The 27556-nt window shown below is 39.9% G+C and overlaps 1 protein-coding gene across 10 annotated transcripts in view; it reads right to left on the reverse strand.

Moving 5' to 3' along the window:
* Positions 1 to 27556, reverse strand: part of RNF182 (ring finger protein 182) — a 229355-nt gene that overhangs the window by 39965 nt on the left and 161834 nt on the right. For 2 of the 10 annotated variants that reach the window (XM_063632889.1, XM_063632886.1), the window contains exons 1-2: positions 14937 to 15306; positions 12936 to 13031 (exon numbers count right to left, since the gene is read on the reverse strand). The exons of 1 other annotated variant lie outside the window; for it this stretch is intronic. The gene's annotated coding sequence lies outside the window, so the exon portion shown is untranslated. Of the gene's footprint in view, positions 1 to 4620; positions 4701 to 7266; positions 7304 to 8784; positions 8892 to 12935; positions 13032 to 14456; positions 14578 to 14936; positions 15307 to 27556 lie in introns of those variants that run through there. 7 more of the 10 variants (XM_055263495.2, XM_063632887.1, XM_063632885.1 and 4 more) reach the window with 6 other exon arrangements.

Raw genomic sequence — 27556 nt, forward strand, 5'->3', positions numbered from 1 at the left:
GATATAAAAATGTATTTATGGCCAGGCGCAGTGGCTCACACCTGTAATCCTAGCACTTTGGGAGGCCAAGGCAGGTGGATCACGAGGTCAGGAGATTGAGACCACCTTGGCAAACACAGTGAAACCTCGTCTCTACTAAAAATACAAAAAATTAGCTGGGCGTGGTGGCGGGTGCCTGTAGTCCCAGCTACTTGGGAGGCTGAGGCAGGAGAATGGCGTGAACCCAGGAGGCGAAGCTTGCAGTGAGCCCAGATCACGCCACTGCACTCCAGCCTGGGCGACAGAGCGAGACTCTGTCTCAAAAAAATAAATAAATAAAAAATAAAAAAATAAAAACAAAAATGTATTTATATACACAAGAAACAAACAAAAAGGTGAAAAGATGGCATTTGCAATAACAACAAAAAGAGAAAATCTAATGAAAGAAGTACAAGAATACTACAGAGAGAACTTCAAAACATTACATAATTAAATGGAGAGCTATATTGTGTTCATTGATTAGAAGACTCAATATTATAAAAATGTCAACTCTCCCAAATTGATCTACACAGTCAATGCAATTCCAATCAAAATCTATCAGGTTGTTTGTGGAAACTGACAGGATGATCCTAAAATTTGTATGTAAATGCCAAACACTAAAAATGGGCTAAAAGAAAATCAAGACAAAATAAAACTGAAGAACTTATATTACCTGATACCAGGATTACATCAATGTAAGACACCTTTTGTTTTTGTTTTTGTTTTTTTGAGACAGAGTCTTGCTCTTGTCGCCCAGGCTGCAGTGCAGTGGTGCAACCTTGGGTCACCACAACCTATGCCCCCTGGGTTCAAGCAATTCACATGCCTCAGCCACCCAAGTAGTTGGTATTACAGACATGAACCACCACACCTGGCTAATTTTTGTATTTTTAGTAGAGATGGGGTTTCACCATGTTGGCCAGGCTAGTCTCAAACTCCTGACTTCAGGTGATCCACCCACCTCAGCCTCCGAAAGTGCTGGGATTATGTAAGACGCTTTATTAGACAAATACATCATAAGGACAAAATACAGACTCCGGACATTCACAAGCATATGATTACTTATTTTTATGAAAAGGATGCCACTGCAGTTTAATGGAGAAGAGATAATCTTTTCAATAAATAATGCGGGTCAACAGGATATTTACATAGATAAAAATCATTTTGACCCTTACCTCACACCCTACACAAAAATCAATTCAAAGGGGTTATAGATCTAAATGTGAAAAGTAGAACAATAAAACTTCTTGGTTGCATAGGAGAATATCTTCATGATCTTGGAGCAGGCAAAAAATTCTTAAAGAAGACACAAAAAGCACTAACATTAAAAGAAGGTGTATAAATGAGTTCATTAAAATTAAACACTTCTCATTGAAAAATTATAAGAGTTAAAAGCAAGCTATAGTGTGGAAGAATTCTGTTAACACATATATCGCACAAAGGACTTCTATCTAGAAAATATAAAGAACTCCGTAAAAATCAATAAGAAAAAGGCCGGGCACGGTGGCCCATGCCTGTAATCCCAGCACATTGGGAGGTCAAGGTGGGCGGATTACGAGGTCAGGAGATCGAGACCATCCTGGCTATCATGGTGAAACCCCATTTCTACTAAAAAAAAAAAAAAATACAAAAAATTAGCCGGGCATGGTGGCGGGTGCCTGTAGTCCCAGTTACACGGGAGGCTGAGGCAGGAGAATGGCGTAAACCCGGTAGGCGGAGCTTGCAGTGAGTGGAGACTGCACTCCAGCCTGGGCGACAGAGAGAAACTCTGTCTCAAAAAAAAAAAAAAAAAAAAAATAAGAAAAAGATAATCTTTTAATGGACAAAAATATTTGAACTGGCATTTCATGGAAGAGGCTATCCAAAGGGCTAATAAAACATGAAAAAACGCTCAATATCACTTATTAGGAAAGTACAAATAAAAACTACAATGAGATATCATTTTTCATCTGCCACTATGACTGGCAATACCAACTATGAGCAAGAATGAGAAACAACTAGAACTTTCATACACTGATGTTGAGGATGTCACCGATATAACCACCTGGACAACTGTTTGGCAAATGTTTCATGGCAGTGTCACAGCTAAATCATACACATAACCCATGACTTTTCTACTTCTACACAGATGCACAACAGAAACGCTCACATACACATGTATAAGAATGTTTATTGCAGCACTATTTGTAATAGGTGAAAATGGGAACAACCCAAATGCCTATGAACAGTAAATGATTTTAAAAATTGTGCTATAGGCAACAATAAAATACTACACCAAAATGAGAGAGACAAAAAACAAACTATTACTACATCCAGCAGCAAGGATGAATATCCCAAACAAATAGTTGGTGAAAGCTATCATACACACACACATAAAGTACACACTGCCTGATTCCATTTGTATAAAGTTCTAAAATGGGCAAAACTAATCAATGGTGTTAGAATTCAGACTATGGGTCACCTTTGGGGGCAGGTAATAACTGAAAAAGGCAAAGGAAGGATTTGGGGGTAATAGTAATCTTCTATTTTTTGATGTGAGTAGTAGTTACACAGGGGACTCACTTGAAAATGCATAAAAGCTATATATCCTTATGATTCACGCACTTTTCTATATGTATGTTAACCTTCAATAACAAGTGTATTTAAAAATAAAAGTAATGCTTCCTATGTCTATACAGGATACATACAACACAAAACGGGTAATGTTGTGATTGTGAAAAGTCTACACGCAACACCATGAGAGACTTTCTAAAACTCAAATCTGATCATTTACTCTCCTGTTAAAATATTTTAACGTCTTCCTAATCTGGCCTCTGTCAACCTCACCAACCACATCTCTTACTCCTTTCTCCTCCTCGACCTCACTCCACCCCCTCCCCAATTCTTTTTACTCTCCAAAAGAAGCCATATTATTTCAAATGGATTCTAAGCTTTTATGATGCCCAGTTCCCTCTTTATAGCTCTTTTACCCACTCTTACTACCCCAAACTGTCCCATATTTGCCTGCTTTCCTGGGTCATCCTTCATCCAGTACAGACATCATTTATTCCCAAATCCCAAATCTTGCTTGGATGCCTCTCCTACAGACTCCACAGGCATCATACATACGCCCCATCATGGCACACACTTGTGTAATGACCAGACACTTATCTGTAATTTCTTCTGTTAGCCTCAGGAGGGTAGGGCTATACCTGATTTGTTCATCTTTGAGTCATTAGTGCCTAGCACAGTGTTACTTAAGAAATTTCCTACTCTACAATGTGAGATTTTTATAAGAGCTGTCTAAATGTTCCCCTTTTTAAACTGTCTGTGAAAGAAAAATTTATATTTATAGACCAATCAACCACGACCATTTAAATTTACTGCAGACCAAAGAATAATTGAATCTCAGTAGAGATATTATCCTGAGTTCTAAAATGCTTTAAGCTTCTCCTAATTATGTGTCCAATTGTTGACGTAAAGCTCTTTAAGGATTTCTAACTCTTCCATCATTGTCTATAAAGCTAGGGAAAGGGAAAACATTAAATTTTTTATGATGCTGGTTTCTTACTGATATGGTTTGGCTCTGTGTCCCCACCCAAATCTCATGTTGAATTGTAATTCCCAATGTTGGAGGCGGGGCCTGGTGGTAGGTGATTAGATCAAGGGGCGGTTTCTAATGGTTTAGCACAATCCCCATAGTGCTGTCTCGTGACAGAATTCTCAGATCTGGTTCTTTGAAAGTGTGTGGCACCTCTCCCATCTCTCTTCCTCCTTCCTGCTCTGGCCATGTAAGATGTGCCTCCTTTCCCTTGGCCTTGTGCCATGATTGTTAAGTTTCCTGAGGCCTCTCCAACCATGCTTCCTGTACAGCCTGCAGAACTGTGAGTCAATTAAATCCCTTTTCTTCATAAATTACCCACTCTCAAGTAGTTCCTTATAGCAATGTGAGAATGGACTAATACACTCACCAAAACTGTATCAATAGCATAGCCCATTTCTAATGCCCCATTATAATAAGTGATGTCTATCTCAAATGAATCATAGTAAGATGTCTCATTTTTAAACATCTTTTGTATGTATTCGATGTAAGATACATTGCTGAGTAACTTTTCTATCCATACATTATCATGATTAAGAGATCATAACAATTTCAACAGTTTCAGTGACATCTTATGGTTATAACTAATGTGCTATCTTTTTGGATCATCAAATGTTCTGATTTCCTGTGAAAATATCTTCTACTTATTAATATGTGGCTTGTAAGTCATTCCACTGTCAGAATCAGAGTGAAAGACTTCCAACTCTAATCTGCATATATGAATAAAGGCCTTGATATTCTGACTTTAGGAATACTTTCCTGCTAGCTACAATAATTTATTTGGTCATGATACACACACATATCTTCTGTGTGTCAAATATGGGAAATGCTGAATTGACAGTTAAGTCAACATACGGGGACTACATCTGGGAATACAACACAGGGATTACAACTTTAGGCAAAAAAAAAAAAAAAAGACATTGTTTCTGCCCTGTTGGAGCTTACAGTCTAGTGAGGATGGTATCAATCTATCACATAAATAAATGTAAAATTAAAACTGTGGTAAATACACCATCTCTCACCTGGACTATTGAAATTGGCTCCTAACAAGTCTCCGTGGTACCAGTCTTGTCCCCTTGCATCTTCCATGTAGATCCATTCTCTATGTGGAACAATATTTCTAAAATGTTAACTAAATTACTCCCATCTTTCCCAGACCGTCTCTACAAAAAGTCCTAGAATGGCTTCCTATTCCACATAGAATAAAACCCAAGTCTTTACTCTGAATAACAAAGTCTGGAGAAATCTGGCCACCCCTTTTCTTTCTAACCTCATTTCATATGACTCTCCTGCCTTCTCTCTCTGCCTCAGGGCCTTTGCACTGATTCTGTCTGAAATGCTCTGGTCTTGATCAAATCTTCTCTTGTCACTCAAATCCCTATTTAAATGTTACCTTACCCTTTAATCTAAGGTACTCACCCACTCATTTGCATTATTTTAATTATCTCAATTTTATTTATCTCTGCTAATATTCTTGTTTATTTATTTGGATTTTGTTTGTCCAGGACAGGAGAAAAATGAACAGACTAGAAAAAAGGAGCGGGGATGCCGGCCAGCATTAAGAGCTCATGCGTGGATCACAGTTCAGTCTTCATAATCCTATCTAAATGGCAAACTACCTATGACAAAACAGAGATGGCATAAGCTTACCCCACTGCACCACCTTTGGAACTACTACAACTGTTGTAAACAAATCAAAAAAACATTGTTGGAGAAGTCACTCAGAGAAATAGGTGAAAGTATAGAATATTTGGATCTAATGAAATTACATTAAAATGCCTTTCAAACCAAGCAGATGTCATTAAAACGACTAACATAACTGTGAGTAACGGAAATGAAGAATCCAACAGAATGAAAGAAGATATCTCAAACACTGGTGGGCACAGCCTAAAGCTGACATAGACAGACAGGCTTGGCCCTCCTGTATAGTCATCATAACAACAGGAGACTCCATAACAATAAGAGACAGGGTGAGGAGTGACTCCGAATCAAGTCTAGGACTACACTATTCAACATGGCAGCCACTAGTCACGTTTGGCTACTGAGCACTTGAAATGTGGCTGGTGCAACTAAGAAGCTGAAATCTACATCGTATTTAATTTCAATTAATTTAAATTTAGAAACTGAAACAATGAAAAAAAATTTTCCTGCAAATACAACATTACTTTTTTGGTAAGACCACATTTCTTTTTTTTTTTTTTTTTTTTTTTCCTGTTTTTGAGACGGAGTCTTCCCCTGTTGCCCAGGCTGGAGCACAGTGGTGCAATCTTGGCTCACTGCAACCTCCGTCTCCCAGGTTCACTTGATTCTCCTGCCTTGGCTTCCCGAGTAGCTGGGACTACAGGCGTGTGCCACCAGGCCTAGCTAATTTTTGTATTTTTAGTGGAGATGGGGTTTCACCACGTTGGCCAGGTTGGTCTCGAACTCCCGACCTCAGGTGATCTGTCCACCTCAGCCTTCCAAAGCACTGGGATTACAGGCATAAGCCACCATGCCCGGCCTCACTTTAACTGCTGAAAATTTATCCTCCAAATTGAGATGTTCTCTAAGTGTAAAATGCATACCAGATTCGAAATAGTTTGTGCAAAATGAAAATGTTTAATATCTCATTAATAATTTTTATATTGATTACATGTTGAAATTATGGTAATTTTGATATATTAGGTTAAATAAAATCTACTACTAAAAATAATTACTTTTATTTTTTCTTTTAAGGGGCACAGTCTCACTCCATACTGGAGTGTAGTGGAATAATCACGGTTCATGGAAACCTGAACTCCTGAGCTCAAGCAATCCTCCCGCCTCATCCTACCTCAGCCTTTGGAGCAGCTGGGACTACATGTGCGTACCACCGTGCCCAGCTAATTTTTGCATTTTTTGTAGAGGTGGGATCTCTCTATGTTGCCGAAGCTGGTCTTGAACTCCTGGCCTCAAGTGATCTTCCTGCTTCGGCCTCCAGGTGTGAGCCACGCACCTGGCCAATTCTTACTTTTTAATATAACCCATAACTTAAAAGTACATATTGGACAGCACTGGCCTAAGGATTAAAAACCAATACTATCTGAAAAGAAGGGTTTGGAGTCTCCTATTGTTATGATGACTACATAGGAGGGCCAAGCCTGTCCATCTATGTCATAGGAAGAATTCTCCAGAATGTGTGCCATCCAGATGCAGCATTCAAGCCTTAAATCTGTGATCAATAAGCAACCATATTTTAATTAAAAAATGCTCAGACAGCAATTTCAAATTAATATGGGATGGTAAGATAACTAAAGTTCACCTGGAATGGCACCTTCAGTTTATCTGAGATTATAAACTTCCTTCTAGTGGGTAACTAACTCCAATCTAGAGAAGGTTTAGAATTAAATATAGAGATGAGGAAAATCAGACTTGTATTATTACTTTTTAGAAAAGTTTAGAAATATGTCTTATATTAATTGGAACAGCCTGTGCACAATTGTCATGTTTTTAATGTTTAAAAGAATCTGACATCAAACTGACAGATGAGCCTTGTGATTCTAGTTCAAAATGTGTAATAGATTTTAGATATGATTTATTTTGATTGAAATGTTTAGGGAGTATTTGACTATGTCTATAAAATATTAATTTTGTAAGTGACAAAATATTCAAAGGAACTTAACCTAAGTATTTGGTAAGGTTTTACTTACTTGAGTCATAAATTTGCCCAATAAACACACGATTTATCTAAATAGAAAAATAAATACATTAAAGTTACATGTGCAATTTAAAATATTTAAGGTTTGAAATTTAACTAAGTTCATACATAAGACTGATAATTTAAGAAATCCAACCTGTTCAATTTGAATTAAAGTTTAGTCAAAGAAAAAGTGAAGATGACTGCTCATATTTACCAGATATATAAACAGAGTATTAACATATGCAAGTTAAACTTAAAGGCCTAAAGAAAATTAGATTTTTGTTTCTACCTGAAATAAATTAAATATTAATTTTCCTTTCTCCACACAAAACTTACCCTTAATAACTAATAATTAAGTACATTAGAAATGTTAATTCATTTAATCCTCACAATCACCAAGTGAAGTAATATTATTGTCTCCACTTTACAGGTAATTGTCTTAGTCTGTTCAGATTGCTATAACAAAATACCATATGCTGAATGGCTTATAAACAACACAAATTTCTTCATCACTGTTCTGGGAACTGGGAAGTCCAAGATTAAGGTGCTGGCAGATTAGGTATCTGGTCAAAGACCACTTATTGGTTCACAGATGGTGCCTTCTCACTGTGTTCTCACATGGCAGAAGGGGCCAATGACCTCTCTGGGGTCTCTTTTATAAGGGCACTAATACTATTTATGAGGGCTCCACCCTCATGGCCTAATCACCTCCCAAAGGCCCTACCTCCTAATACCATCACCTTGGGAGTTAGAATTTCAACATATGAATTTGGAGGGGACATGAGCATGCTGTCCATTGCAGTAATGAAATGAAGGCACAGAGAGATTAGGCAGCTACCTCAAGGTCATATCACTAAAAGGTAGCAGAGGCAGTATTCAAATCCAGGCTGTCTGGCTTCTCATATTGGCCTTGAACATTAAAAAAAAAGAGAGACAAAAAGGTCACTGTGATCTATATAATTAGATGATCATAAAAGTGGGTTTATTCCATACTATTCAGATTCTAAGTCTCTTATTCCTTTTTTCCCCCTAGGAGTTATCAAGGAAAGTATGCACCAGGAATTCCAGGAAAACCCCATTTCATTTGGGAATGACCCAAATGAAAACATCTTTCCAAACTTCTAACTTCATCCCTGATACCACACTCCAGACCTTCAGCATCCTAAAACAAGGAAATCTCCCACTATAGCAAAAAGCATGTTGCTCTGACCCTGAGGGAATTTAGCCTGGGGGATATGACATTTATTGAGTTACTTTTCATTTCATTTCATCCTATACCACTCATGTAGCCCTTGTCCTTGTTCATTTCCAATCCAGAACACAGTATAAAACAAAACACAAATTCAGGAGACAGAAAATAACTCCATTTAATTTTGGTTTTTGTTCCAAAAATAGACTTGAGGATAGGGGTTCTCTGTCTCTTTCTACTCCAAAAGCCCATCTGAGGTCTGCAGCAATAATTGCAACAACGATGTCTTTTTCTTGGCTACCTCCTGAGAACTACCTCCTCCTCCTCAGCCAGCCATACCTGCCACTCTGAATTTGCTCCACCAGGCAGTCCTCAACTGCCACTGTTTCCAAAGTAACATAATCCCAAAAGCATCTTCACTGCAGCAGGAAGGCATTCTTTGTCTGCTGGTAATTAACAAAGCAATCACAGTCAAATTCAGATTGTGGTTTATTCACACAAATCATGTTTTTAAATCTACCAACTCTGTACAATCTTGGATAAGCTATTTATTAGCCTTTTATAGATGAGGAAACAAGAATTATGGTGACAATCAAAAGAGACAGCTTGTGTGGAATACTTAATAGCGTACCTGGCACCAAGTAAATGCTTAATAAATGGTAGTTATTACAATATTTACTATTAAAAGAACCTACAGAACTATGTTTACTCACTTGCTTTTATGAACACCTGTCTCTTATTTAGTCTTACTTTTCACATAGCTTAAATAAGCTCCTGAAATTAAAATGCTTAATCATTCTTCTGTGGAGACAGTAAGAACATGTGTTATTTCAGAGGAGGGACATGCACAGAGTTCTACTGGGAGGGAGTGAGAAGGGAGTATCACTTAGTCCTTAGCACATGTAAGAGGTAGCCTAGGACAGAGCAGGTGAGCCCAGATTGAGGATAACCCCGTGAGGCATTGCAAATGGATCAACATTTCCAACATAGATTTACATGTACATAGCAAGGCCAATACTACAGAAAATATGTAGTCACCCCTCAATATCTGCAGGGGGGCTGGCTCCAGGACCCCCAAGGATATCAAAATCTGAGGATCCTCAAGTCCCTGGTATAACATGGCATAGTATTTGCATATAACCTATGTACATCCTGCCATGTACTTTAAATCATCTGTACATTGCTTATAATACCTAATACAACGTAAATACCATGTAAATAGTTCTTAGACTGGGTTTCTTATTTGAATTATTTCTTATCGTTGTATTGTTATTTTTTTCCAAATATTTCCAATCCATAATTGATACAATCTGCAGACGTGGAACCTGCAGATATGGAAGGCTGACTATATTCTTTTAATATGTGAATACAAATAATAAATTAAAGAACAACTACCTTTGGAAAATATCTTTTTCATAAATTATTCTAGTTTCTATGTACAGAAAAGAATACTGGTACATGTCACAATATGCTATGAAGAAATGCTTCTTGTTTTATGACTTTAGGTTTTGTCTCTTTTTAGCAAAAAAGAAAAAATAAGATGGGGGAGGAAAGCCCAAGCATAATAATTAGTGTCATTATTTCTATACCCAGTAGGTATCAGTAAATAGAAAATAAAGCTTGCTGCATTCCTTGACATAAAGCCAGGATTCTGGTATATTTTGTGTACCTTTGGGTTAACGTAACAGAAAGTGATCATATCAGTTTCCTCACTCATAAAAAACGGATAATAGCACCTACTTCAAAGGGTTGTTGTGAGGATTAAATGAGTTGATATTTCTGAAGTGCTTGGAAAAGTGTCTGGCCCATAGGGAAGAATTCATAAAGGTTTGATTGACAGAGAAGAGCTGGAAGTCAAAATTACTGCAATCAGACTAAACAAGTTCTCAGTAAATCAACATACAGGAAGAAAAAAGGCCAGAGAAGACCACACAGAAACCTTTTATTGTAGATTTAAAATTCGAGAGTTTGAGTAAACAACAATTCTTCAGTATAACTATGCCTGACATATCACATGGTGATCAAATTATGTAAAATACCATGTCTGCCTTGAATGACTATAGCTATAGAAGAGGGAAGATGATTCACAATAGACTGATCAGAAACACAACTTCTCACTCAAATACATCAAATATGTTAGCCAAACACACAGTTTTATTTTACAGTTCCATTGCCACCTTGATTATCTAAATCATGTACCTGACCAATTAGATAACATTTCTCATGTGGAAAAATTTTATTATTAGGCCTTAATTTGTGGTTTACAATGTTTAAAGTGCACTTAAACCACAATTCAAGAGAGTCACGTTTTAGTTAATTGGGAGGAAAAATGGAGGCAAGTGACCAGGACCAGCAACAGCATCTCTTCTGTAGGACTGGCCAGCCTCTGGAAATGGTCACTAGGTAAAGACCTCAGGTAATTTGCTTTAGAGTCTAGACCATAAAGTGTTAAAGAGATTATTAGAGCCATCACTGTCTCCCAGCTTCCTGCCCCAGACTCCCTGACCCTGCCCTCCCAACCACCACCACTGCACCCCTACCCCTGCACCACCTTTGGCCACTATGCCAGCAGACTCTCAGTATGTATTGATCTGATTAACATCTTTTAACTCACTGCTGCCTCTACCTCCTAGTTCTTTGGTTTTCACTTCAACCGATTATAAGACAAAGAAGCAAGGATCAAGTTCAAAACATGTATGGAAATAAGCAATCACCTAACAGGATCCCAGATTCTACTATCCAACATACCATGTCTATAAATACTCAAAATGCAAAATATAAAGATTATAATGTGTTTTTTATGCACACTATTTTCTGATCAAATTACAAATTAACCAAATCATTTTTAAAATAAGCTCTGGAAATATAAAACTTTTTAAAAAACATTACAAAATTAACTGGTAACTTTTGAAAAAAGGCTGAAAACAAAGGAGAATATTTGGGTATCATACATTAAGAATTACATATAAAATAAATAACCCTAATAGTTGAAAAACAAGTAAGTCCCCAACTATAAGAGGTTGGTTGACTTTCATCAAGCAACATAGAATATATAGAAGGAAGCATTTGATAAACATTTGATGACTGATGTCCAAAACCATACTATATAACTGCTACAAACAATTGGCACACCAGGAAAATAATAGTTCATCTTGAACTATGTTTATATCACTTAAATTATGTACAATACTGTATAAAAGTATACATTTTCCCCAAGCACTGTGGCTTACCAAACAGCTTAAGACATCTTATCTCCATTTTAATTGAAAACATGAAAAATGAAACACAAGTCCACCAAAGTTTTTCAGCTTCTATCAATTATTATTAATAATCCATGTCACTAAACACCACATCCTATCACCATGACCATGTGTCTCCTTTGCCTTTTCTCAGCACAGTAGTTCTGATCAATACCCACTGTGCACAGCAGGTCAGTTAACAATACCTTATATTTACAGCATTTTGTCTTGAGGTCTCAGGGCCACATTATTCTCCCCAGCCACAAATCTAAACCTAAGTGTTTTGGTAATGAAGAAATCATTTAAAAACTACCATCCTTCACAAATATGCTTTCATAAATGCTACAACACATTGCACTAGATGCTAAATTACCAACCAGTAATCATGTTATCACAGTGCAACTAGAAATTGCAAGAGAATGTTGACCCAGAAACAGCCAATAAAGGCTTCAGTGGCTTTCGGCTGCCCGTGCAGGCTTATATGGTTACAAACAACTAACTTTCAATGGCACAAACATAATGTTAATCCTAACTTAAACAGGAACATTTGTGGCTCTTTTTTTTTTTTTTTGTCTTTGGATATGCTTCATAAACTGAATTACAGAATTCTTTCAGGTAGAATACAGCTATGGTGACAATTATCAGGCCATATGTTACAGCTTATACCAAAAATTAGGGCCAATTTTACGTCATAAAATTAAAACCCGTAAGCTAGAAATGCAGGAAAAGATTCCTACTCCTGTGAATCAGCAAGAGTGATGACTAGTATTTTACACCTGGGGATATGCAGCGCTGTTGCCTGCTTCCACCAGGTGGCTAAACCATGGACAGAAAACACACTTTCTGTTTGCATTTTCTAAGGACATATTGCAGATATCATAGTATTTTTTCTTTCATTATCTGGTTATGCACATACCTCAGAACACTAGTAACACATACAAACATGCCAGATTATTGTTTTCCACTGCACTGACACAAGCTTCATTTCATGCTTCAGAGCTCTTATAAATAAGCCACTACAACCAAGCAGTGCATGCAGTACATGATTGTTGATTTCTGTATACCGACTTTATTTTTTGGCAGAAAATGATGCAGCTTTGAAGAAGCCAAACTATATTGAATGTTGTGCCTGTGTGAGCTAGCAGCAAAGGCAAAGCACCAGTCCTTACTGTGCTAAATTCACCATGGATATCTCCGTTCTTCAGCACTCAGATTAAGGGCCACAACATAAATGTTTAGGATAGAACTCACAGTGTGGTTTTCATCTGGCTGAAAGCATGGACCAAGTCCTTGAACTTGAATACTGGTTTTGCTAACAAAGATCTGAATAAAGCTGTTCTCTTGGTCCTTTAGAAAAAAAAACACACACAAAAAATTTATTTTTAGTACAAAACGTAAAACTACATTCTCTGTCTATATAATGTGCCTAGGCTTCAATATCCTATTTGCTGTTCATGCTTAAGTGAGAAAATGCTAATTTTTCTCTCCCATTTATCTTCTCAAAACAGATCTACTTCGTTTTAATCAATGTACCATTTCATTACCGTCATGAAAGAGTATTTAGCAGAGCATCTGTGAATCTTCCACAGGTAAAATTCAGTTTAAAAACAAGCCCAATTGCGAAATACCCTGCAAACTGTTATTGCAACTTCAATCCTTTAGTTTCTAATACAATCTTCTAATGAAGTGGCATTACTTGAAGTTGCTGGCAAATATGAACAGACTGAGAAACCTAGTAATCAGCAGGCTAACGGGTGTTGAAATCCCAAAAGAGGGAAGAGGAATATTAAATAATCACTCTTTGCCTGACACCTCAAGTAGCTGTAATATCCAGAATTCCAATCAACTTAACTGCAATTCAAAATGATCAGTGGTACTGTTTATTTTCATTAATTACTCTATAGCAAAAATATAATTTCTTGCATTCCACAGAGTTCTTTAACTGACCTATTGCAACTTATACATTATTTTACTAAGTTGGATATACAATTTTATATGTTAGATTATTTTCCAGGTATCAATATGACATCTCATATTGTTTAAATATGATTTAAAACAAATCTTATTAACATATATACAATTTCCTTCTGAACTGATCAACTGTATTTCTGAAAATGTATCTGTTTTCTTTCATATTACTACATGTAAGATGATGTCTAAGTACCAAAAAAATAAGTCTTCACAGTCACAATTTAAATCTGTGCTTCGCGTCTGCAACAAACTATCACGAAATGATTGCAAGGCTTGGGGCCACTGAGAAAGGTACCTATAACCTATCCAGTGCCCCAATGGCAACCGCATCGTGGTCCTCATCATCACACTCATAAGCACCGATGCAAACACCGCCCAGCTACCTGCCTCTAGAGGTGCTTTGGATTGCCTCCCTACACATAAAAACACAAGGCACTTTCCAGTTCCTTACAGCATGAACACAATACCTTCTAGAAACAAAAGCAATGACCTCGGTACCAAGTATCTCCTCGACAAAGTATCGGTACTGCACTACACTCCAGTCTTGCTAGTCGGGGAAAGCCGGGCTACACTTACCATCCAGTTACAGGTGCAACTGCACCTTCCAAAGAAAAAGGTCTTTCGATTTAATATCCAAACGAACTTCAGAAGCCTCAAAATGCTTCAGCCACAGGCATAAAAACGGGCTCACTTTTCAGAGATTTGTAAAAATCTTTGGCTTGTCCCTCTTACTACCCTCCCATGCCCCCCTCAAAGAGAATGCCATGAAACATGAAAGTCCAAAGGTAAATATTTTCATACCTTTTTTCCCCCATAAAAGCCTCGATGGCACGCCAAGAAGGAAAATAATAACAACAACAACAGAGGGGCAGCTCCCTGAGCAGGTGCAGCCCGCGCGGGCGCTCCGGAGCCGCCCTCCGCCGCACAGCCCCTCAAGTTGGTGCCAGGACGGCGGCCCCCGTGGTGCCCGGAGGAAGACTCCGCGCGCGGGCCCCGGCGCCGCTCGGCCCGAAGTTTGCCGCCCCCTCTCCTCGGCGCGATTCGGCGGCCCGGCGCCGTCCAGGACTGCGGGACTGGCTGCTGCCCCGGCGTTGGGGAGGCCGCGGCGGCGGCAGCGGCGTCGGGGGCGGCCGCCGGCCGTTTCCTCGATGGGGACGCGCCCCCGGGGACTCGGGCGCAGCCGGGTGCGGGCAACTGTCCCTCCGCGCGCCGGGTGGGCCTCACCCCACCCCACCCGGCGTCCCGCCGACCCCTCCCCGGCCGCGGGCGCGCTCGCCTTACCTGGCCGGCGGCGGCCCAGGGCCCTGGAGCCGCTCCGGCTGCGGCGGCGCCTGGGAGGGGAGGGAGGTTCCCGTGGAGGAGGAGCTCGCGCGAGGAGCTAGCGGGCTGGCGGGCGGGCGGCTTTGTCTCTACGGCGCGGAGCCGCCGACCCTGCGTCACCATGGCAACCGCTGGGGCCCCCCCGGCCCCTCCCCTCAGCAGTCCGGGTATTCGGAGGGGACAAGGACCCCCGATGGGCCGCCACCACCACAAACACGCCCCTCTCTCAGTCTCCCTCACAAACCGCCTGTTTCTCCCCAGCGAGAGGGGAAGGCTAAAGCGGAGCGAGCCCAGGGCCAAGTGGTATTCGCATCCTGGTAGGCACTCCTTTGCTTCCCCACACTGGACATTCCAACTCCCGTCGCACCACCATCCCCCCCAGACACCCTCCACCACCACCGCCACACCTTTCTCCTGTGGAGCTGTACCCTCAAAATGGAAATTCACTTAAGGGAGGAGAAAGAGCAATGCAAAGTGATAAAGTGTTGAGCAACTGGTACTCGGTGCTCCTGTTGCAACTGCCGCAGCATGCACGGAGCTGCCAAGGGACGCCGTGCCGCCTCCTGCCTCTGCCCCTCCTCCTCCTCCCTCTTTTAGCAAGCTTTGCCTCTGCTGGATCTGGTCTCACTCCACCTAACCCGTGTATCTGTCTTGTTGAGGACTCCCGTAGGAGAGAGGGGAAAGGGGGCTTTATCTCTGATGTAAACACTGGGTACACTTGTAACCTCATAAGCTGAAACAGAACTTTCAGGCTGCAGTATGGATCTCAGCTGCTGCCACACTGCGCAGCTACTGGCTGTGACTGCTAAGCATTTACCATGAGCCCTGAGTGACTCTGTGCCAAGGACTGGTCACGTACTGCAGGCCATGGCACTCAGGAGCAGAGAAAAGAAAGCTAACTTTTTCCTCTCCTGAGGAAATTCTTAGAGAGGGAGAGAAAAGTACTAGCAGACCCTTGGCCATGCTTCCTCTAAAGGACGAACTAGAGGGCAGCCTCCATGGGGGGAGTGAGTCATCCCTCCATACTGTTTTCTTGAAAGATCCGTTGCTGAATCCAAAAGCTACAGTGTCTTTCTTCAAACCCTGGGGAACATGACATTTATTTTTTGGCATTTGTGAATCACCAAAGGAATGCCAATGATTTATAATAAAATCCACGGTAGCTGATGTTTTCTGGGTTTACTACTTGAGAAGTCACAAAGCAAAACAATGTTATTGCCATTGAAGGTACACATACATTAACTAATGAAAAGATAAGATCTATTTCATGGTGGAAAAAGAAAACAGTTTGTTCCTCGGAGAGACTGGCCACTTTCTGGTAATGGGAATATTCTGAATGAAGTCAATAATATTCCAGATGATGTCAAAAGACAAGGTCTCTTTGGCAGGCCATTAAGCATTTGGCAATACCTGCCAAAATTCAAAATGCACATACATTTCTCCCAGCTATCTCAATTCTAGAGATCTGCCATGCAGAAACACACAAATGTGTAATGATAGATATAAAAGGATATGCATTGCAGAAGTTTTGTAATAGTAAATGTTTGAAACAACTTATATGCCCATCAATAGTGATATAGTTAAATAATGTGGCACATTCATACCATGTAATACTATGCATTGATTAGTAAGAATAAAATATATAAACTTCAAAGATATTGATTTCTTATTAAATGGAAAAGGGGGGCTCAGAACAGTATGTGTGGGTGATCCCATTCTGTACAAAAAAAACTAGATATATAGAAACAGAACAAAAACATAGAGATAAAGGTCTATAAGAATGCCTACCTAATTGCTAGCAGTGGCAACCTGTTAACTACAAAAAAAATTGAAGGGACGGTTGCCTGTTACGATGTACAATTTAGTACACATATTTGGTTTGTTTGGCTTTTTTAAATGAGCATTTATAAGTAATTTATCAATGAAGAATCAAAAACAAAAAGCTTTAATAAATATTTGTTGACCTATGTGCACATTACTGCCTGATCAAAAACTGAATACGGAACAGGGAGGGACCATTGACTTGGCCATCCCTGCCCTCAGCTGAAAGCTTGGAAAAGTCCACGTTGTGTCCCCACTTAGAGAATTGCTTAGTGACCTGGTCCTGCCTTATTCTGTGAGACATTCTTCCAGACATTCATTTTTCCAAAAGAGGTTTAGCTTTATCTTAAGGTCTGCTTCCATTCTGCCTCTTGGAGAAAATTAAAAGACTTGTCAGGAAACCATCTTAAAATGTGCCACCTTACTTACCAGGGGATATCATTTGAATAGGTTAAGTGGCAGCTTTTAGTCTGTTTAGCTAAACTGAAAATGAAGGTACTAAAGCTTAAAAATTAATGTGTGGATACATGACTAGTCTTTCTTATTCTCACCATTTTTGAAATGAGGTTAAAATAATGAATTTGCTTTCCTAGCTGCACAGTCTAATTCAGTAACTGCTAGCCACATATGAATTAGCTACTGAATTGATATGTTCAGTAAGTGCAAAATACACACCAGATTTCAAAGACTTGGAACAATAACTTTAAAAAAATAATATCTTATTAATATGTTTATATTGGTTACATGTTAAAATATATTTTGAATTTATTGAGTTAAATAAAAGATGTTATTAAAATCATTAATATTTGTTCCTTTTCACTTTTTTAACATGATTATTAGAAAATTTTAAATTATATATGTGACATTTTAGACAGCTCTGTTTTAGAATTAGTGTTTATAGCAAAATATCATTAAGAAATCTAAAGTTAGCTATTCTTCTTAACCTTTAGTTAAAATGTAATTACTTCATTAATCCTCCCCAACTCATAAAGATGCCACAGTATGGCAGTTTCTGTTAAATAATTTCAACTTATTAGAATACTATTATATGCAAGCATTAGCTTATGCTTTCATATTTTAGAAAGATTTTAGCACAGACACTAAAGTCAGATTACCTGGACCTGAATCCCAGCTCTGTTTATCAACTACATGACCTCAGCAAGCAATTTAATACATCTCTTCCTCAATTTCCTTACCTATAAAATAGGGATTATAATAATACTTACCTCCTTGAATTGTAAAAATTATGTGCCTGATTGTCTATAATGCTGAATAAATGTTAACTATTATTACTTTTATTATTATACTTTGTTGGTTCTCTCACTTTTTTTTTTGAGATGGAGTCTCACTCTGTTGCCCAGGCTGGAGTGCAGTGGCACGATCTCCACTCACTGCAAGCTCCTCCTCCCAAGTTCATGCCATTCTCCTGCCTCAGCCTCCTGAGTAGCTGGGACTACAGGCGCCCGCCACCACGCCTGGCTAATTTTTTGTATTTTTAGTAGAAATGGGATTTCACCATGTTAGCCAGGATGGTCTCGATCTCCTGACCTCATGATCTGCCCACCTTGGCCTCCCAAAATGCTGGGATTACAGGCATGAGCCACCATGCCTGGCCAGCTCTCTCACTTACTCTACTAACCTTCAATTCAAGTTAGTCTATATATGTATATATAAATCTTTCATCTATATATAGAGATAAATCTCTCATTTTCCTTTAAATGGTCTGATTGAAACTGTAACTGAGACATCAAAAGTTCATTCTCTTTACCCCTGAACTGACTATAAAGTTATCAAAATTAAAGAGATATTTTGATTCAAGTTAGTAAAATAAACCAGAAATTTCAATAACCAGATCAACACCTATAATAATTTCATTTTGATAAACATTAAATTTTTTAGGTTTAACAAAATGCAGCAAATGTTATCAAGTGGTTTAAAGTCAGTTTATTGTAGTCAAATTTCTAATATTTAAAGTAAATAATACATCCGTACTAAAGCATTTGTATAAAAATTTTCCTATTCCCTAACTTGCAACTTGTCTATCCAAATCCTTATTTTTTCCTCAATTATACATCATAATCATAACTGGCATTTATTGCACACTGTGTCCAAGGTCACACAGTTATTTAGTAGCAGAATTACTAGTCTACTAATCACTACACCCTGCAGCTTCAATAAAGGGGAAAATAACATTTCTTAACCTTTACTTCTTGACACAATCAAACACTAAAAGGAAAAGCAACTATCCTAAGAAATATCTTAAAATTATTTAAGAGCTGGAGCTCAAATATCTTATCCCACTAAGTCATGCATTTTGGAACAAGTGGAAGGAAAATGCAAGCTTCGATGTTTGCTCATTACTATCTCATTAAGCAACAGCTCCTTCAACCCCTGCCTTCTGGACATGTTCTGACATTGTTTAATGAGGTGATACCAATACATTCAAAACACATTTAAAAATACTTGTTTATGTCTTAGATTTTATGTTAAAATACTTGTTTATGTCTTAAAATTAGTTTTCTTCATGGCTAGCTTTTGAATTTGACTGGAAAAACCCAGCCCCAGCCATTTAGAAGGGTTGAAAAAGAAAAATACATCTCAGCTGAGTCTATAGAAGCCAGAAACCCAGAACTCACAATTTCCTGTCTTCCCAATAGCCCCCCCTTAGGGCACTGGGCAAATCTGCTCTAAAACGCAAATATTGACTAAGATATGCCTGTAAGTAGAGAAAATATACTTTTTTATACACTGCTCCCAAGTGGTTTGAACATCCTTGTTCCAAGGAGTTATGTTGATCCCTTGAATTCAACAACCTGTGTCCATAGTGGGGAGTTTAAATCAAATTTGTTTCAAAGGCTCCAAGGGGTGCCCAATTAACCTTCTCAATTCCTTAATCATAGTGAATCTCTTCGAGAAATTAAAGATTCAGCCAAATGACAAGAATTCTACCCAACTTGAAATTAGTTCTGTGTATGATGCCTTGGTTTACAAAGACTATGGTCTACCCTACTGGCTTTAGCAATAAAGAAATTAAAGGACACCCAGCTTTCTTATCAATGCCAGACAGTCCCATAATTGCTTATAGAAGTGAAGGAGGCTATCTTCTCTCTTCAATCCATTCCACAAAGATAAGATAAACTTTGAAATATCCTTGCTACTAAACCAAGTATTGTGAAAAATTTTGTCAATAATTGATAGTGGTGATACATTTAACCACCAAGCTATCTGGCACATCAGTAGTTGCCACTGATTAAAGAAGTGTATCCTCTGAAAATCTTGGAAAATATAGCCAAAAGTAAATGGGATTGAGAAGCGCTGTCTTATTCATCATTTCTTATGCCCTTGTGCTTATTGTATAGGTCATTTAAAAATATATATGTGTTATTAACAATGGGGAAAACGGCATGGAAACACAGAGTTAAAAAACTGCAACTAATACATTGCAGTTCTCTGCCAAGAGCTCTCTACAGAGAGATCCAACATAATATCTCAACTGAAAGTATAATTTGATTTTGATAAGATCAGATGAAAGTAAACTTTTTATGTACTTTAACCTGATTTTAAGTAAATTTTGTCTTAAATAAATTAACTTTTGGCTATCTTGAAAAATGTTGTATTCAGAGAGTTAAAGATATCATTTCCTTTTCTTGGATCACTAAGTAGAGACATCTCTTTTCACGGCCCCTCCACATCCCACCTTGCCCATACTCACAGCTTATCTCATCTCAGTGGCAAAAATGTGTCAGAATATGAACTAGTTCCAATAGTATCTGTTTTAAATTTCATTATCTGTTTACTCACTTATTGATCTCTGACACAGCAGCAAATTAGCTCTTAGCAGAATGGAAATGATTTGTTTCTAGTTTCCTCATCTATAAAATGAAGGTGGTGAGGTCTGTTTTTATCTCCAGGAAAGAATTACATTGTTCAGTAAAGCTCATTGATCAAAGGCTCTTTGAGACTAATGTTGCAATACTATTGGAGTGAGAGACTAGAAGGGTTATCAAAGGAAACTTGTATATGGTACACATCATTATAACAGTAAATCTATTTTAAAGGCCCTCTTTGTGACTAGATCTTTTGAACATTATAAATGAGGAAGTCTACACCATCAAAGGCAAGCCAAGGGTGTTGTGACCAGACAGGCTCTTCATGGATGAGGTACTCAATATGTCAAAGGAAAGATGCAACACAGCATTTTCCACTGACACCTGGCCACCCAGCTGAGAGTGTACCTTGCTTTGCTGGATAGGTACAGATCACAGGAAATACCCAGACACAGGCTTGTTAACTGCAGCCAGATGTGGCAGATTAGGCCAGAGTGAAAATCTGGAACAAGCTCTGCTCACTGGGGTGGGGTGGATCTAGAAAGGGGGAGAGTAGAGTTGCCAGATGAAAGAAAATTCATGCAATATTTGGAACATAAGGACACTAAACCATCTATTCTTTGTGTTTATCTGAAATTCAAATCTAACTGGGCATCCTGTATTATTATTTGCTAAATCAGGTAACCCTTGACAGGGAGCTCAGGGAAGATTTTAACATTTGTAGATGTGGCTCCTAGGAAGAACCTATTCTAGTGAGCAGAACCAGATCAACACAATATTAGTCAATGGCCAATAACAGATAAGCAGTCAGCAAAGGAAGCAGGGAGGCTGAGGGAGAGGAGAAGCAAGTTATTAGAAATGGCACAAGATTAAGGCCACATTAACCAAAGCAAACTGACAGTGAGGCCCAAAACAATAGGCTCAAGGAGTGGCCTCTGCCTCTGTACCATTCACGAAACCAAACCCTCCCATCAGAGACACCTCATTTCTATTTCCCTGGAGATGTATCAGATTTCCCAACAAGGAGGTAGAGTCTAAGAAATCCACCCCAAATATGCACCATCACCATGAATGCGACCTTTCCCCTGATTAATGGTTTAAAGACCACTCTATTTTATGGAGAGTGGATTTGTGGGGAGCAAGATGAAGACAAGGAGACCCAGGAGCAGAATAGTTCAGGAGGTTAGGTACGAGACAATAGTGGATGGGACGGGCCAAGGCGGGTAGCGGTGGAGATAGAGAGAGGTAAAACACTAAAGAAGCATTTTGGAGGAAGAACAGAGAGGACTTGGTAAGGGGCTTCCTCCAGGACATAAGGGAGAGGAAAGCGCCAAGAATCCTTCGCAGGTTTCTGGACTTCTGTGAAGGACTCTTTGTTATGGGAGAAAGGCTGAGCCAATTTGATGATCATTCCTGAAAGAAGAGACTGGGATCAGTTGGTAGAAGTGGCTGTAGCTGAGATGTCATGATACACGAGTAAGACTAACTGCCGTACTGATCCCTGGGTAGGGGGAAGATAAGCAACTGCAAAGAGAGAAACAGAATGGCTGAGGTGGGTGGATCACCTGAGGTCAGGAGTCTGAGACTAGCCTGACGAACATGGTGAAACCCCATCTCTACTAAAAATACAAAAATTAGCCGAGCGTGGTGGCACATGCCTGTAATCCCAGCTACTTGGGAGGCTGAGGCAGGAGAATCGCTTGAACCCGGGAGGCGGAGGTTGCAGTGTACCAAGATCGTGCCATTGCACTCCAGCCTGGGCAACAAGAGTGAAACTATGTCTCAAAAAAAAAAAAAAGAGAGAGAGAGAGAGAAACAGAGACAAGAGCTTTGTGGCTCCTATGAGTCCCAAAGGGTAGCCTTTCTTTCTTTCTGGTCTTGGAACTCATCAAATGCATTCCTTTCTCGGCCCTCTGCCCTTCTGTTCCTTCCCTAGCCTGGAATGCTTTTCCTCTCAGCTTCTCACACGGCTGTCCCCCTTGTGCTTCTCAGCTCTCAGCTCTCAGCTTTCCACTCAAATGTCACCTACTCAAAGAGAACTTTCCTGACAACCCAACCTGAAATAGCACTTAGTTTCTCATTATCACATTACTCTTTTATTGTTTTCAAAATATTTACCATCTTCTGACATTGTCATGATGCTCACATGTGTATTGCCCTTGTCTGCCACTACATCCTCTAGAATGTGAGTCCTAGAGGACTTGCCTGTTTTTTTTCACGCTGACAACTCAGCTTCTAGAACAGCACTAGGTACAATGATCACTCAGTAAACACCTGACGAAGGGCAAACAAACAGCTTCCCAGTGCCCGGTTCTAGTTCACAGGGAGCCAGCTTTCATTTGTTTCCTGCCCTTGGATGCTGTAAAATAGCCATGTCCTTAAAATAACTTTTTTAAAAAATCTCCTTTGAGTGGCTTCTTTTTCTTACCAACAAAAGGGCTGAACCAGAACACACATAGGAATCTAAGTGAGCAGAAGGGCTGGATGAAGGCCAGGGAATGTGTCAACTAGGTCAGCCTCTAATAAGAAGAGCCATGGGTTTGTAAATGTTAGAACAGGTATGTCAAGAGAAGGAAAATCCATCATGTGAAATGCTAGCTTACTACCTGTTGATGAACATTAGCCAATTCGAAGATTTTATTTCTTCATGCAATATTATGTGCTGCCTTCCTTCCTTCTCTGTACAGTCTCTGGGCTGGGCCAGAGATCCAGAGATGAATAATGGGTGGCCCCAGCCCTGAGGAAAGGCTGTCTGCAGATAAGGAAAGGGTGACAATTAATAACAGCCTAGGTGGTATGTGCTGCCTAACCGTTGTAGATCATGCTTGGGGCCCTGCACGGTATTAAGAAGGTAATGTTGGCACTGGCCTCTGAGGCAACAGAGGAAGGGAGGTCATTCCAGGTAGAGGAAGCAACAGATGCAAGGCATGGAGACACTGAGCCAGCATATCAATTTCTGACGCTCAATTCCCCAGGGACAGAATTTAGAGTGTTCACGGGCTGATGGCAGGAAATGACACCAGGCCAGCAGCAAGGCCCCAGATTGTATGGATCTTTGTGCAGAAAGGCCATTTTCTTTAGTAAGATTAAAACCCAGGATTGTAAAATCTAGCCCTGGAAAAATGCTTTCCTGGTGACCAAGACCTCACTGGTGACCAGAATATGGCACCACCTCCCTCCCCTTGGAATTCTCAATGCTTACCCTGTCATTCTTGTGCTGGCCTGAGGGGTCCCTTGCCCTCCACACTGAGGAGCTGGGACTTTATCCCCTAGTGACCACACATATGCACACACCCTTTCTTGCAGGCTTTTGGCATTATTTATGAAACTGCATTCAAATGAGTTTAGCAAATATTAAAGCCCAATGTGATTGATAATGAAGTATATCGGAAGTTAACAGGCCTGTTGGTTTCAGTCCTGGTTTCCATGGACAGATATCCAGTGTCCCCAAGACCAGCACCATTGTTAGCCTCATCAATGACAGCTTGCCAGAGACAGGCAGGGGGCCAGGAATCCCCTAAAGCTGCCTGTTGGTTTGGCTGATGGAGACCGTAGACTCACAAGGGGCTTCAGTTAACTTATTTAACAGAAAATACATTCACTAGAACCGTTTGATTTTAAGGAAAACAAATCTTTAGTCTGGAAGGGTACCCTGTTCTTTCAGAAACTCACACTACAGATGCAAGCCAGGGTGAAACTTCTCTCCTGGCTCTAGCCATTTGCTGCATTCTATCAACTCCATATTCAGGTTTCAGATTGACCTTCCTACTCTCTTTCATTTCCACTATCCTAGTAAGGACTTTCTGTATTTTATCTGAAATATCATAATAGCTTCTCAACTGGCCATGTGGTCTTCCATCTCTCCCATCTTTGGTCAACCCACACTTTGCTGCTGGCTTAACCTTCACATAGCTTTGAACATGGCATGCCCTGCCCCTAAATACTCCATGACTCCCCATTGCCTGTAGAAAGACAATCTTACCCAACTCTTTTGCTCTCTCTGTTTTTCCCATTGCAACACCCATTACATTGTCTTCATGCCCTGGCTAAACTAAGATACAGTATTTTTCTGTAACAACATGTTCATTCAGCTTTGGAGTGTCCTTTTTCTCCCACTTTCCCAGGTTCAAATACTATCCACCCTTCAATGCTCACTTCAAATGCCCACACTGCTAGGAAACAATCTCTCATTCTTTGAGTGGGATGGAATCTCTCTCATCTATCATCTTCTATAGCATATAACCTTGTATCTTTCTTGCAGAGCTTACAACCTTACATTTTGTGCTCGAGTGGCATTTGCATATGTCAAAAACAAAAGTTTGATGCCTTATCTTTGAATCCCATGTAGCCCCTAGTGTGGTGTCTTGCCCTCCCTTGGCAGTTAGTTTGTTGAATTAATGAGTTAAGTATTTTGTTTGACATAGAATTCCCACCCCAGGTGTCACTTCCATCAGGGTCACTGCTGTGGCATTATGTTTAGCTGACAAATGAAAGTGCACATCAAAAGTTTGTTTTGTCTTTCTATTTTGTGTGGGAAGTGATAGTTGGTTGTTCGGGGTTTTGTTTGTTTTGGGGTTACGGCAAACTGAAGTGGTGCCAGTCTGTAAAATGTGGCCTGGAAATTAACTTGCCTCATTGCTCCAAAAGCACTCTTATTGGCACAAAAGCACAGCTTTGGAATTGCAGTCTGAGCTTCCTTTCCCCAGTCCCTAATTGCTCATGTGTGCTTCTTTTGTGGGAAGGTCTTTTTCTTTTCTTGGACTTTTGCCCTGTTTAACAGCCCTGAACACCCTAGTACTGGAGACAAATTTGTTTCGTCAGCTTTTACGCCAAAAGGATTTTACAGGATCAATTTGCTTAAGCAAACTTTTAATTTGGTTTTGTTTTTCTCTTCAGGGACTTTATTTGTAAAACTGTAATGCATGTGCACAAAATCAGATGACTAAGATGATTGAAGTCCTGGGGAGCAGAAAGCCAGCTCACCTCAGGGGACATGGGGACAAACTCACTGCATACACCTCAAATGGATGCACTGGTTGTTTTCACGCTTGTGGCAGCAAATGTTAAATTATTAAAGTTCTCCAGTCAGGTAGGATGCTTTCAACTATGAGGAGGGGAATCACTGCATAAAAGCAGTCCAAATGATAGGTGTTTATTTCACAAAACAAGACATCCAGAGGTAGGCGATTCCAGCAGCTCATGGTGTCAGCAAAGGCTGGGCTCTTGTGATCTCTGCTCTGTTTTCCCAGTTGGTTGGCAGGAGCTTCCCTTACAAGCACAAACTGGCTGGCATGGCTGCGAACTTCATGTCTTCACACAAATACATCCAAACAGGAGGAAATGGAAGGTGACAAAATGCATTTCTCATCATCCTTCTCCCTTTAATCAGGGAGCAACATTTTTCCTAGAAACCCTCAGTGGCTGAAGTCTCAATAGATTGAATGGGGTCACATGCTCATCCCTAAACCAATCATAGTCAAAGGGAATTTCCAAAACTATGATTGGCATGGGCCAATCACATCATTCCCTGGGGCTGGACACACTGGCAGGTTGAAAAAAAAGGACTTCTAAGGGTATGAAAAAGGAAACAGTTGTTGAGCAGACACCTGCCAAATGCTTCCTACTGCTCTCCATCTAGTTCAATGCCGAGAAGGTTCTTATAAATGGTAAATCAGCACTGTTAAGAGCGAATGAAGAACTTCCTATACAAATGAATCCAAACCCAGTCATATAACAATCGTAACCTACTATTGGTATCATCGTCATCATCATCATCAACAGGGATGATGATGAAAGGCTGAATCTAAAAGACCAGGATTGTCCACTTGATTTAAGCTGTAGCTTGTTTTATTGTCCTGGATACTTTTATACAAAGTTACCGAAAACGCTTATCTTATATTCACCTAAATTAAGCTGAAAACCTATCACTATTCATTGTTTTCATGTTGATTGCTAAATTAAATAGGGGCTTATGTATAATTGTTTGACGTGGGGGCTTGTCCTGACTTGTGGGAAAATTCCTCTCAATCTATCCATCACCATCAGCTTTCATTCATTCAAACTGAGTCACCCAACCTTTATCACTTCCTGCTAGCCTGACTACAGCTGTCATTTATCTCTTATCACTGCTTCCCAGTATGCCTCCTTGTGTCCTTCGTTTTTGTTGTTGTTCTTTCTCACCTCAAATTTATTTTACTTACTTTTGCATGGATTTACTCATCCCCCATGTCTTGGCGTTCACACGGTTACTGCAATGTTCTTTTTGAACATGTTGTAATCTAACATTGCCCACAGATATATAAATTCCTCCATGGGAAACCTTCAAGGTTACAAATCACATGTAAGACTACAAATATCAGAGTGCTCTTTGAAGCTGTGCTCCGTTTTGAGCCATTTAAGAGACTGCAGTGGGAATGAACAGCGCAATTGAGCAATTCAAGAAGGATGACTGAAATGCCAGGGAACAGAAAGATAGCTCAACCTCAAAGAAAACTCAGAGGACCTTGGGGCAAACTAACTGCCAATACTGTAAAGAGACAGGAGGAGCACAAAAGCTAGCGGAGGACTTTTGTGGAAAGCTGATTTAGGGAAAATAACGATGCAAGAAGGATAACTACTGGCCAGGCGCGGTAGCTCACGCCTGTAATCCCAGCACTTTGGGAGGCCAAGGTGGGCAGATCACCTGAGGTCAGGAGTTCAAAACCAGCCTCGCCAACATGGAAAAACCCCATCTCTACTAAAAATACACAATTAGCCAGGCATGGTGGCAGATGCCTGTAATCCCAGCTACTCAGGAGGCTGAGGCAGGAGAATTGCTTGAGCCCTGGAGGTGGAAGTTGCAGTGAGCTGAGGTCATGCCACTGCACTCCAGCTGGGGTGACAGAACAAGACTGTCTCACAAAAAGAAAAAAAGAAAAACAAAAAAGATAACTA

The sequence above is a fragment of the Symphalangus syndactylus genome, chromosome 23 (assembly GCF_028878055.3).
Source record: "Symphalangus syndactylus isolate Jambi chromosome 23, NHGRI_mSymSyn1-v2.1_pri, whole genome shotgun sequence".
Taxonomy (NCBI): Eukaryota; Metazoa; Chordata; class Mammalia; order Primates; family Hylobatidae; genus Symphalangus; species Symphalangus syndactylus.